We start from the raw sequence: 13,216 nt of genomic DNA, 5'->3' as shown, positions 1-13,216 counted from the left end.
CCCTCTCCCCAGTCCTACCCCTCTCCCCAGTCCTACCCCTCTCCCCAGTCCTACCCCTCTCCCCAATCCTACCCCTCTCCCCTCTCTTCACCTTCCAGGGGAAAACGAGAGAAGACTGCCGAGCACCCTCCCTTAAAGGGAAAGCACACCTAGCTTTGGCCCATGTCTCATCAGCCTCCATGGATAAGAAGAGAGTTGAGAGACTTGGAGAAGGAAGTTAAACCCAACCAGTATTAAATTCTTTCTTAAGCTATGTACATGAAGTCTTACAACATGGCTACTCCAATGTGAGCCAAACAAGAAGGACACCAATAGAGATGCCAAACTGGACCAAGAAGACCCACCAGGCCTCAACCCTAAGCCACACACCCTCCACCACAAAGTACTGTAGGCAACTGGGCTGAGTGTGGGAGAAGCGGTCTTCTCTGGGGAAGAGAAGGCTGACAGTTGTCCAGTGCCTATTGTCCAGTGTCAGCCCTGAAAACATATACACAAGCCACATTATAGGTATGCTCTGAACAGGTCGTGTTTTGGAATATATGTGTATATACACATGTGTGTATATGTGTGTGTATACACTAACAATTAATGAAGAAACAACCCATAAATTTGAAGAAGAGCAGGGAGGGGTTTATGAAGGGTTAATAGGGAGGAAAGAGAAAGGAGAAATACTGTAATTATATTATAATTTCAAAAGTAAAGTAAAAATCTTTCTCAGCATTGCATATCAAGTCTGAGGCTTTGCTTCATGAAAAGTGTTATTTCTATCAACTAGGAATATGGAGGCGGAGAGAGGGATCTTCAAATTTTCATTACTGAACAGACTCCTGAGCAGACTCAAAGACTCCTTCCTCAGGAACAGCAGTACCCACACTGAACAATCATTAACACCTTCGTGTTCTTTAGTATGTGACACTGATGCCACCATCTAAAGTCATACTCACAGGACATCTTCATAAAAAACTACCATTTCCGTATTTACAAAAATGTATCACCAATGGAGAAAAAAATAAAAAGAATGGTGGAGTGCCATCATCAGGAAGTTCCTTCCCTTGCTGCAGTCACTAGACCATCCAGAGAACACTGAACATGCCCTGGTGTTCAAGCCTTGACAGAAAGCAATGTTCTTGCCCCTCCAGCTTAATCAGGTTGCTGACAGAACCTAGCTAGAGAACATTCATGGACAGAGTATGCACCCCAGGGCATCAGGCCAGACTCTCAGGCACCACAGGGCATCAGGCCAGGCTCTTGTGCACCACAGGGCATCAGGCCAGGCTCTTGTGCACCACAGGGCATCAGGCCAGGCTCTTGTGTACCACAGGGCATCAGGCCAGGCTCTTGTGCACCACAGGGCATCAGGCCAGGCTCTTGGGTACTGCAGGGTATCGGGCCAGGCTCTGGTAGTTTCAATGCTATTTTTACCCAGATTTCAGTCTCCTGTTGCAGAGAGAGAATGTAGCAAGCTGCTCTCAACTCTCCCACAGAAGAACTCCCTACCACTGTGAATTCCCATGACCTCCTCTGTTTTTCTCCTGATGGTGACTGTGAGGACCCCATATTTTTCAGTGTCTCTCCCCTCCTAACAGTGATCAATAGAGCTCTATTGCCTCTTAGAGACAACCCAACTCAAGGTCTGAGGCAGTTCCCAGAAATACATGAGTTGTGTGACATCAACAAGGAAGCTTCCTTTGGTGAGAAAATGGTCACAGGTAGAGAGTAAAGTAACTTACCATCCTCCACAGGAAATGAATTACAATTGTCATCTTCTTCTCTCAACGAAAGAAAAAACAAACTCATTTCCCCATGAAATCAATGCTAACTCTATACAAGTTTGGGGCAGGCAGATAGGCGAGATTCCAACCTCGGGGACTAACCAAACACGTGATAGAAAGTTTTAACAAAAACCATGGCCACTGGACTAATGGCAGGTAAAATATGAATGTTGTTGCCCAACAAGCCAGAAGAGAACAGCTAGGGGTCAGGTGATTGTTCTATACCACAGAATACAGAGCCAAGCATTCTCCCAGTCAGGTGAACCCCTTCTATAACATGCCTTCTCTCTTCACTTCTGAATTTGGTAGCTAAGAGATTGTTAGTGATTGGTAGAATTTAAAAGCAACAATAATCCCAAGTCAGTTCAGAATTTGTAACAAACAACATAAAGTGTGATGGTTAGAAATGAGAATCTTCCCTAGACTGGCAGACTGTGCCGATATGAACTGAGATGGGTCTAAGCCCCTTTGTGAGCAACCACACATATTCAGAGCCTGACCTGGGTGGATACAGTTTATGCGATACATGGTCCATGTAATAAAACTGTGACCATGACCACATCAGCAAGGAATCAATGCAGTGAAGCCAGTCCAACTCAGGTACTCTTCTACCGCATTCAGCAATGTTCCATGCCTTCCTTTCTAGGAGAGTAGATGAACCCTTGAGACAGGGCATGAAGAACTGTTCACTTTGAACATGTCAGGTTTGAAACAACCAAATATTTGCCAATATTCTGGAATTGGGCAAAGAGCAAGATGAGACATAGTCAGCTACGATGAGTCCTGAGATCAAGGCAGGTAGGGTCAATGTGGCTAAAGAACAGGGAGTGTGGTGTCCAAAGTCCAGGAAGGAGCCTTTTAAGCAGGAAACAGGGACAGGACAGACTCCCAGGGGAGGTCTTAAGACATTCTTGCACAACAGATGAGCCAGAGAACTGAGTTGCTAAGGGAGAAATAACTTGATGAAGTGACACTGTATCCTGGTGTGGAGGCACCTTCCTGTAATCTCAACATTGAGGAACCGAGACAGGAGGATCAGAGATTAAAGGTCAGCCTGACTACAGAGCAAGTTCAAAACTATCTTGGACCACATGGGATCCTGTTTCAATAAAGCAAAAACAACTGAACAGTGACTGTCCTCTTCCATGGTAAGGACAGGGCAGAGCGCCAGGAGTAGAAGGAAGGTTGGGAGCAACTGTGGACTTGAAGACACATGGATGGGATTTTCACTCCAAACCTGATTTGGAATGTGGGTGAAGACAGGTTGTGATGGAGTAAATGAGAAACACCCCTGCAGGCTCTGGTATTTGAGTAGTTGGTCTCAGTTGGTAGCACTGTTTGGGGATGTTTAATGGGTACAGCCTTTGGGGAAACGTATGTCATTGTGGGGGCGGTTTTGAGAGTTTATAGCGTCTCCATACTTCTAGTCCTCTGTCTCCATCATGTTTGCAGTTGAAGATGTGAACACTGAGCTGCCTGTTCCTCCCTCCGTGCCTATGGCTTCTTGCTATGCCTACACCTACCATGATAGGCTCTTATCTCTCTGAAACTGGAAGCCAGAATAAACTTACTTTAACAGTAGTCATAATATTCTACCACAGCACCAAAAACTAACCAATACACAGATACAATGAGTTTAGTGAAGGCTCTAATATTGTTAATGTCCTTATACCAGGCAGGAGATATTGATCACAGACAAATACAGAGAGACAAATGAATATATATAACCACCAATACTGGGGTGACATGTTTACAAGTCCAGGAGCAGCACAGGTGGCCAGAAATAGTTTCAGCAGCTGCACAGTGGCAGTAGTCCTTCTCCCTCGCCCCTCAACCCACCCACCTCCAGGCTCTCGAGGAAATACTCTGCTCACATCTTGATCTCAGGTGTCTGTTAGAAACAACCCAACTCAGGAGACAACCGATGTTTATGTGCAGGCTTCTCGTATATGTGCTGTCTTTCTACAGACATGGGAGGCTCTCCAGAACAGTGAAGGCATCAGGTCAAGTCTGAACAGCCTCGGTGGTGTTCTCCAAAGATGGGAGGTGTAGTGATGGGGTGTCACAGGGAGGGGGTGGCTCCTGGCTGTGGGGGCTGTAGGTTCAAGAGTGTCTATGGCACAGAAAATAAAAGAAAGCGCTTGCTTCCAAAGAAAGGAAGCTCTTGGGAAAATCTTGGAAACTGGGCATCTGCCAAGGAGAACCTGCAACCACCTACTAGGAACAAAAGGTCAGCCATTATGGAGAGGCTGCCAAAGAAGGCAGCAGGGCGCCAAGAAGCTCAGTCCAAGGCAATGTGCTGTCAGTGAGCACCAGGCTGGACCTCCAGCCTGTCTGACTTGCTGGCTGTCCCTGAACTAGAATAAGCAGCAGGGCTCTGAGAGCACAGTACCACCTGTGCTCCTGATTGACAGCTGATTGTGCCCTTCCCCCAGCCTTGAGCAGGCTAAACAGACCTTGAGAGCTTGCCACGATGGGCTTAATGACCCAGGTGGAGTCATCTGCCTCACTGCACCTGCAACTTCCTACAGGAACTTAGAATAATAAACTGCCCACCGAGCTTGCTTTGCAGCATAATCCAGCTGAAGCAAAGGATGGATTTTGTGGTTTTCCCTTTATAAGCTGGAGCTGTAGAATTAAACTTTGAGCCTTGATCAGAACCTCTATCTTGGCTTCATCCTTCTCTCGCACCCCATCCTTTTCATCTCCAGCCTCCCTTTCAGGTGAACCCAGTTCTCCATGGCCGATGGATGGCTACAGCTGATCATCGTCTCTGCAGGACTCTGAGCTAGCATCCACACCCATCCTCCCCTGATTGGCTGGTGCAGGCCCTCTCTGCTCATCTCCCCCTCCTGAGATGAGTGTAGGCTCAAAGGTTGGAGGCCGCAGGCCCTCTCTGCTCATCTCCCCCTCCTGAGATGAGTGTAGGCTCAAAGGTTGGAGGCCTGTTAGTTAGTATCTAGTATAATCAAGGGTATTGGAGGGATTCTTGAGGATCTGCCTTCACATAATGATGTTTTTCCTTTGTCCAGCCTGCCTTCATCGCCCCAGTCTACATGTAGGTGCCGTGGCTTTCTTCTACTGTCAATCTCCTGTTAACATTTCTGCTGATCTTGCAAGCTATCAATCAGGCACAACGGCAGGGTTCACCTCCCAAATGAGCTCCTAGATTCGGCGGAAGACTCCAAAGGTCTGAAGATGCTGAATGGAGAATGATTATACCACAGACTATCCAAACACCAAATCCTGACTGGAAGCCCTCAGCTCCCCATAGCTGGAAACCTACAGACTCTCTGTGACCTTTGCACACACTTCTCCATTTGAACCACAGGCCACCAGCTGTAATGTTTTGAATGAAAATGTCCCCCAAAGGCCCATGGGGAGTAGCACTATTAGGAGGCGTGGCCATGTTAGAGTAGGCATGGCCCTGTTAGAAGATGTATGTCACCTCAAGCCAGGCCTAGTCGATCATTCTCTTTTCCTGTTGCCCGCTGATCCAGAAACAAAGCTCTCTGCTCTTCTCCAGCACCATGTCTATCTGTGTGCCATCGTGCTTCTTGCCATGATAATAGTGGACTAAACCTCTGAACTTTAAGCCAGACTTAATGAAATGTTTTCCTTTATAAGAGTTGCCATGGTCATTGTGTCTCTTCACAGCAATAAAACCTTAACTAAGACACCAGCCCAGACCCTACTTAATTTTCTAGATTATCTTCTCTCTGAAAAGACACACACATTGCCCCTTACCATTCACACACTTACACAGGTTACCACAATATGTATAAGAATGCATGTTTGCCCGAGAAACAGAGAGAATGTGAGTGAGTCAGAAGACAACTTCTCTCCTACAACCACACAGGTTCTGAGGATTGAACTCAGGTGCTCCAGTTGAGCAGCACGTGCCTTTATCTGCTGATCCACCTTGCAGGCTCTTAGACTAGTTTATTTTAAAGAGGAAGAACCAATAAGAAATTTACGAGAAAATAACAAGCATGCTTCTCTCTCCTCACCCTGGAGACTTGGTGGCTGAAATGGTGCTTGTGTGTAGCTACATTGGGGTGCCCTCTGAGAGCATTTCCATCACAAGAGACTCTTGAAAGACAAAGATTAGCAACAAAAGATCCAAGAGTCAAGAACCCCTAGAAGCTGTGATCAGTGTTCATATTGAATTCAAAGTCCTGAGTGAAAGGGGTTATATGAGAAGGAAGGTCTGAAGCTCCCATATGGAGCTTTGTGGAAGACCTTGTGAACTATACCCACCCTCTCTGATTCCAAGGAAAAAAGGGTCAGTCTATCTGGTCACATTACACTCTGATAGACCAGCTTCAACATCTAGCCACATCTCTCCTGACATAATGACAGAGAAAAATCCCTGAAGCCGTCCAACTCAATTATACCCAAGAGCTCAGGAGAGGGGCACATGGGAATTGGCCATGTTCCCTCCTGAGGCAGCACCCCAAAGGGGTCCAGCCTCCCCAGTGTCCATCTCTGAAGTTTAAAGATGACCAGCCATCCAAACCCCTTCATAGCCATCACAGCTGGGAAATGTTAGCTTAGTTCTCTTTCAGAGGTTCTTTCTGTTACAAAAGGAAATGTGGGGGCTGGGAGCTGGCCTGCAGGAAGCGCTGCTTGCTCCTTCTAATTTTGTCAGATGAAAAGGAGCTTTAATCTTTGACACTCTCAGCAACATCCAAGAGGACAAACGCAGGCCTTAAGGCACATAGGCCTGGATTAAATGCTTGTTCAGTCCAATGGCAAGAACACAAGCCAGAAGATTTTTTTCTTTCTGTAAAGTGGAGTCTCAATGTTTTCCACCTCACTGGCCTCTGGGAGAACCTGTCTCTCCAGTTATCCTTAACCATCACTTATTGAATCTTAATCTATATTTGTGTTTCAAGGCTTGCCTCCTGAGGTTGGACAACGTGTCAAGGACACAAAAGAAAGAAAGTTCTACTGAGAGCTGGTCTCAGAGGCCAGAAGATCAGGAGTTCTCGGTCATCCTCAGTTACATAGTGAGGGCAGCCCAGGACACATGAGCTGGGAATGGGGCCCTTGCTAGGGATTGGTTCACCATACAGAGGGCTCTTCATCACTCGGAGATTTTATATATCCAAAATATAAAAACACTCATAGGTTAACATTTAAAATCAGGTCATGAAGAGTTTTTCCAAGTACTTGGAAAATTGTTTATACAACACACGGTAAAAAATGATAGAAAAGAAGCTGCAGGAGGCTTGAGTCTTTGGCCAATTTATTTTTAATAATGCATTTGAGAAAAGAAAAAAAGACTGGAAAGAAAGATGCTAATCTAAGTAGAAGCTATGGTTGGTAGTGGTGTTTACCTTTTCATTTCTTACAAGATGCCTAAAATTTTCACAATAGCCCCATGTTATTTTTATAACCTGAAAAGTAGTAACTTTGAAATGAATAATTTTCATCAAGAATATTGTTCCATAACAGATGAGATAAACAATGAAAATTTTAGCCACATCCTACAGGATAGGCCCCTCCAAAAGAACCCTATGTGTAGTGATCCTTGAATTGCTTCTTTGGTGCTGTTAGAAATACAATGCTCTCAATCCCATCAGTTTAAACAGCCAAAGACCCCTGACTGAACACATGAAAACATGGAAACCCTCCATGCCCAGCCAGAGTTCACAGAGGCTGTCCAGCATGGAAGAACTTGGACTTGAAACCCTGTCTATGTGCAAGAAAACATGCAAAATGAAGTTAAATAAGAGCGCCCACTTGGATGATGTCTTGATTCTGCACTGGATTCCCACAAGCTAAGACTAAATAGAGGAATGGACTTATGTAACATCCTGCCTGTCAGGTACACAGCAATGATAGATGGTCTGATGGATAATCACTTGAGACCTTAAAGGTCACATGTTGTGACCCTAAAGGTCACATATTGAAACCTTTACTATCATGCAATGCATTATGCATGGAAGTAGTACCCTTGGCAGGGCAACTGAGATATGATGGTAGAACCTCGATTTGCCTAGACAGTGGTGTAGACACCTCTAATCCCAGCACTCTAGATGCAGAGGCAGGAGAATCTCAGAATCTGAGGAGAGCCTGGTCTACAGAGCAAGTTTGAGGACTACACAGAGAAACTGTGTCTTAAAAACAAAAATGGGAAAGCAGCAGCACCAGATCCAAGATGGTGGCCAGCAGGAGGCTGATGAAGGAGCTTGAAGAGATTCGCAAATGTGGAATGAAAAACTTCCGTAACATCCAGGTTGATGAAGCTAATTTATTGACTTGGCAAGGGCTTATTGTTCCTGATAACCCTCCATATGATAAGGGAGCCTTCAGAATTGAAATCAACTTTCCAGCAGAATATCCATTCAAACCACCCAAGATCACATTTAAAACAAAGATCTACCACCCTAACATCGATGAGAAGGGGCAGGTCTGTCTGCCAGTAATTAGTGCTGAAAACTGGAAGCCAGCCACCAAGACTGACCAAGTAATCTAGTCCCTCATAGCACTGGTGAATGACCCCCAGCCTGAGCACCCACTCCGGGCTGACCTAGCTGAAGAGTACTCTAAGGACCGTAAAAAATTCTGTAAGAATGCTGAAGAGTTTACAAAGAAATATGGGGAAAAGCGACCTGTGGACTAAAATCTGCCATGAGTGATTCCAGCAAGTTTGAGCAGAGACCCCGAGCAGTGCATTCAGACACCCCGCAAAGCAGGACTCTGTGGAAATTGACACGTGCCACCAACTGGTGTCTGCTTGTGGCAGTTACTAACTTTCTACAGTTTTCTTAATCAAAAGTGGTCTAGGTAACCTGTAAAGAAGGATTAAAAAATTCAGATGTTCTAAAAAAAATAAAAATAAAAAAATAAAGTGTGTCTTCCCACTTCAGATTAAGAACCTCAGGTGTGCTGTATACCGTCATTGGAGTATAGCAAGCGCACTCATCCACCACCTGAAGAAGGCTCTATCTACACACCAGGGAGCAGCCCTCTCTAGACATTGCAAGAATTAGCACCTTGACCTCAGGCCTTTAGCCAACAGCACTATTAGAAGTAAATGAATAGTGTGAATCATCACGGAGTATTTGCAGTTAATGTCTGAGCTGAGAGAGATGCATACTCAAATTAGGACAATTTGCAATGCTCATGTACAGAGTGTAGGTAGAGAGCTAGGAACTACAGAGAATCCAAGTCAACCTCAGTGGCACTATTAGAATGTATACACATGGAAGGAAAAAATCACACACACACACACACACACACACACACACACACACACACACTATTCAAGGACAACGACCTGAAGCCAAGGGTAAGTTAGCTGGAGGGAGCAGAGAAATACTGCACGGGTGTCCATCTGTCCTGCTTCGTACCATGCAGCACCTGCTGAGGCTCTCACTGGCCAGAGGCAAGGGAGGGTCACTGAAGGAGAACACCACGTAGAGCAAGATGAAGGAAAGACAAACAACCTGCTGGCACATATCTGCATACACAGTGCATACATACTGCACTGTGCCTTGGGCCAGCCCTGCTGCCCTGTGCACACAGGATCCAGGCCCATACAGTAGTGACCCTGCACTGTGCCTTGGGCCAGCCCTGCTGCCCTCTGCACACAGGATCCAGGCCCATACAGTAGTGACCCTGCACTGTGCCTTGGGCCAGCCCTGCTGCCCTCTGCACACAGGATCCAGGGCCACGCTCTCCCTCCATCATCATCGACATCACTGGTACTTTCAGCATCTTCCTCGTTAGGACACTGGGAAACACCTCTTCATTTGAATGTTTCATTCCTTACAATGTTTGCCAGTTTGACTTCATGAAGGGAATTTGTTGTTTCAAATACATTTCGAAATGCTGAGAACTGTCATTTTGAAGCAGGTGAAGGAAAATATTGGTTTTGATCATGGTCTCTTTTTCCCCATTTTTAGCAGTCCAAAATGGCCAAGAAAACTTCTTATTGTACCTGACCTGGGTCCCCGTTACCTTCACGAAGGGCATCCTCCTCATGGGTCACTGTCCTGTCTAGGAACTGCTGCTGTACTTACACACTATGCAGAACACAGCATGGCTGCGAATCCTATCAGCACAGAAACTGCTTCCTGGGTGGTCCTTTTGTTTGCCAAATGACTGACAGGCACGATCATGAACATTTTTTTTTCCTCAGCATTTCCTTCCCAGAAATCGGCCTCATTTCTAGGCTGGCATCACATGGACATCCGTTAATGGAAGGCACACACAAGCCACATGTTTCTTGTGTTCACCGATCACAGTGTGTGAGTCCCTAAAGCTACTGCAATGCTTCATTTCTGATGGTTCTTACAGTGCCCAAGGAACTAGCATAGTTTATAGACAGGCATTTTTGATGCATTGTGATCCCCATAAAGGAAAGCCACAGGTGGACCTTAGTACAGAAAGGCTGGTGAGGCTAGTCCAGAACAAGGCTGCCTCCATGCTGTGACGCCTGCCTCGACCAGGCATGAACCATGACAATGGATTCAAGTGAACTCAAAAGGCTCTAGTGTGAATTTATTTATCATACCCAAGTTTGAATTGTGTTGAGGCAAAGTAACAATACTGATTATGTGTTTTAACTTATCTTTATCCCTGAGACTGACAACTGGACTTTTAAATACAAGGTGAAAATGAGCCTTTTCTGAAAAGATGCCAGCATCTACTCCCTAGAATGTGACCACAGGAAATGCTACCAGCTTCACGCCTCAGTTCAGCAGCAAACCTAGGGTTGAGGGCAAGGGTCTTATCTGACGCAGGATCCTAGTGTGGATTGACTAAGACCTCAGGGTAGAGAAGCATGTGGATTGACTAAGACCTCAGGGTGGAGAAGCAGTCCTGAAGGACACTCTCCTAAGAAGAACAGGCCAAAGCTCATGAGTTCTTGTCTCCATTTGGAATCATGGGCATGTTCATGTGGCCAGAATCTGTCTGTCATACCACAGCCTGCACTGTGTTTTTTTCTGATGGGTAACTGAGAACAAATACCCTGTGCTGCGTAATAACATATGCTATTATCAAATAATTGCTGGCCCCATAATAGGCACATAAATTAATTCACTTAATATTCACAGTAGCCTGTAAATCAAGAGTCTCTTTTGTACAGAATAGAAAACTGAGGCGTATAGAGGTTCTATGGCTGGGTATTCCACACAGACCCTATCTTAAGGTCTATGTTCTTTGTCTTCTCCATAAAATCCCCAAGTAAATGTTAGATAGCATACATCAGTGCTCTTAGGTGTGATCAGGAGTCAGTTTCTGTCTTTCCTTTCTTTTTTTTTAATTGTTAACAAATACGTATTTTTTTATTAGATATTTTCTTTATTTACATGCTATATTAGTCAGGGTTTCTATTCCTGCAACAAACATCATGACCATGAAGCAAGTTGGGGAGGAAAGGGTTTATTCAGCTTACTTCCACATTGCTGTTGACCACCAGAGGAAGTCAGGTCTGGAACTCAAGCAGATCAGGAAGCAGGAGCTGATGCAGAAGCCATGGAGGGATATTCCTTACTGGCTTGCCTCCCCTGGCTTGCTCAGCCTGCTCTCTTATAGAACCAAAGACTTCCAGCCCAGGGATGGCACCACCCAAAAGGGGCCCTACCCTCTTGATCACTAATTGAGAAAATGCCCCACAGCTGAGTCTCATGGAGGCACTTCCCCAACTGAAGCTCCCTTCTTTGTGATAACTCCAGCCTGTGTCAAGTTGACACAAAAAACCAGCCAGTACACATGTCATACGATACCTCCTTTCCCAGTTTCCCTTCCAAAAAAACACACAAAAAAACAAAAACCAAAAAACAATAAGAAGAACAAACCCCTGTTTAGGAGCTCTCTGGTGGAATTTTTGGGTCACTTAAGTATACCACCATATCATCAGCAAATAGTGATAATTTGACTTCTTCCTTTCCAATTCACATCCATTTGATCTCCTTTTATTGTCTAATTGCTCTGGCTAGGACTTCGAGTACAATATTGAATAGGTAGGGAGAGAGTGGGCAGCCTTGTCTAGTCCCTGATTTTAGTGGGATTGTTTCAAGTTTCTCTCCATTTAGTTTGATGTTGGCTATTGCTTTGCTGTATATTGCTTTTACTATGTTCAAATATGAGCCTTGAATTCCTGAACTTTCCAAGACTTTTATCATGAAGGGATGTTGGATTTTGTCAAATGCTTTCTCAGCATCTAATAAGATGATCATATGATTTTTTTCTTTGAGTTTGTTTATATAGTGAATTATGTTGATAGATTTCTGTATATTGAACCATCCCTGCATCCCTGGGATGAAGCCTGCTTGATCATGGAGGATTATCATTTTGATGCGTTCTTTGATTCGGTTTGCAAGAATTTTAGTGAGTATTTTTGCATCGATATTCATAAGGGAAATTGGTCTGAAGTTTTCTTTCTTTGATAGGTCTTTGTGTGGTTTAGGTATCAGAGTAATTGTGGCTTCATAGAACGAATTGGGTAGAGTACCCTCTGTTTCTATTTTGTGGAATAGTTTGAGGAGTATTGGTATTAGGTCTCCTTTGAAGGTTTGATAAAACTCTGCACTAAACCCATCTGGTCCTGGGCTTTTTTTTTTGGTTGGAGACTATTAATGACTGTTTCTATTTCATTAGTACATATGGGACTGTTTAGATCGTTGATCTGATCTTGATTTAACTTTGGTACCTGGCATCTGTCGAAAAAATTGTCCATTTCACCCAGGTTTTCCAGTTTTGTTGAGTATAGGCTTTTTTAGTAGGATCTCATGATATTTTTGGATTTCCTCAGTGTCTGTTGTTATGTCTCCCTTTTCATTTCTGATCTTATTAATTAGGATACTGTCTCTGTTCCCTCTAGTTAGTCTGGCTAAGGGTTTATCTATTTTGTTGATTTTCTCAAAGAACCACCTCTGGTTTGGTTGATTCTTTGTATAGTTCTTTTTGTTTCTATTTAGTTGATTTTAGCCCTGAGTTTAATTATTTCCTGCCTTCGACTCCTCTTAGTGAATTTGCTTCTTTTTGTTCTAGAGCTTTCAGATGTGCTGTCAAATTGCTGGTGTATGCTCTCTCCAGTTTCTTTTTGGAGGCACTTAAAACTATGAGTTTTCCTCTTAGGACTGCTTTCATTGTGTTCCATAAGTTTGGGTGTGTTGTGGCACCATTTTCATTAAACTCTAGAAGGTCTTTAATTTTTTTCTTTATTTCTCCCTTGACCAAGTTATCATTGAGTAGAGTGTTGTTAAGCTTCCACATGTATGTGGGCAGTCTATTGTTTATGTTGTTATTGAGGAGCAGCCTTAGTCCATGGTGATCTGATAGGATGCAAGGAATTATTTCAATTTTCTTGTATCTGTTGAGGCCTGATTTGATATGGTCAATTTTGGAGAAGGTACTATGAAGTGCTGAGAAGAAGGTATATCCTTTTGTTTTAGGATAAAAAGTTCTATAGATATCTGTTAAAT

General features: G+C 44.2%; 1 protein-coding gene and 1 pseudogene across 1 annotated transcript in view; one reads left to right on the top strand and one right to left on the bottom strand.

Moving 5' to 3' along the window:
- Ptprn2 (protein tyrosine phosphatase receptor type N2) overlaps positions 1-13,216 on the bottom strand; it is a 790,024-nt gene that overhangs the window by 727,728 nt on the left and 49,080 nt on the right. The window lies entirely within an intron of this gene.
- Positions 7,921-8,489, top strand: LOC116080320 (annotated as a pseudogene).

Source organism: Mastomys coucha, unplaced genomic scaffold (assembly GCF_008632895.1).
Source record: "Mastomys coucha isolate ucsf_1 unplaced genomic scaffold, UCSF_Mcou_1 pScaffold6, whole genome shotgun sequence".
Taxonomy (NCBI): domain Eukaryota; kingdom Metazoa; phylum Chordata; class Mammalia; order Rodentia; family Muridae; genus Mastomys; species Mastomys coucha.
Note: the sequence above shows the minus strand (reverse complement) of the source record. Positions and strands in the feature narration are given on the sequence as shown.